Below are 200 nucleotides of genomic sequence, written 5' to 3'. Positions count from 1 at the left end.
AGAGGCTGCGGCGGGCGCTCTTCTCGCAGCTTCTCTCTCCGTTACTGCTTCTCCATTTCTCCTTTGTTTTCGTGCTCATCCTCTTCTCTGAGAGAGATAATAGTAGAATTTTGTTTTCGCTATAAATAATTAAACAACTACTTTTAATAAGTTAGGCTAAAGTTGTTGTTAAATTAGTCTTGTTAAAATTATAACAGTTA

The sequence above is a fragment of the Mesitornis unicolor genome, unplaced genomic scaffold (assembly GCF_000695765.1).
Source record: "Mesitornis unicolor isolate BGI_N332 unplaced genomic scaffold, ASM69576v1 scaffold7547, whole genome shotgun sequence".
In the NCBI taxonomy this organism is placed as follows: Eukaryota; Metazoa; Chordata; class Aves; order Mesitornithiformes; family Mesitornithidae; genus Mesitornis; species Mesitornis unicolor.
The sequence above is the reverse complement of the archived record's forward strand: the minus strand, read 5'-3'. Positions refer to the sequence as shown.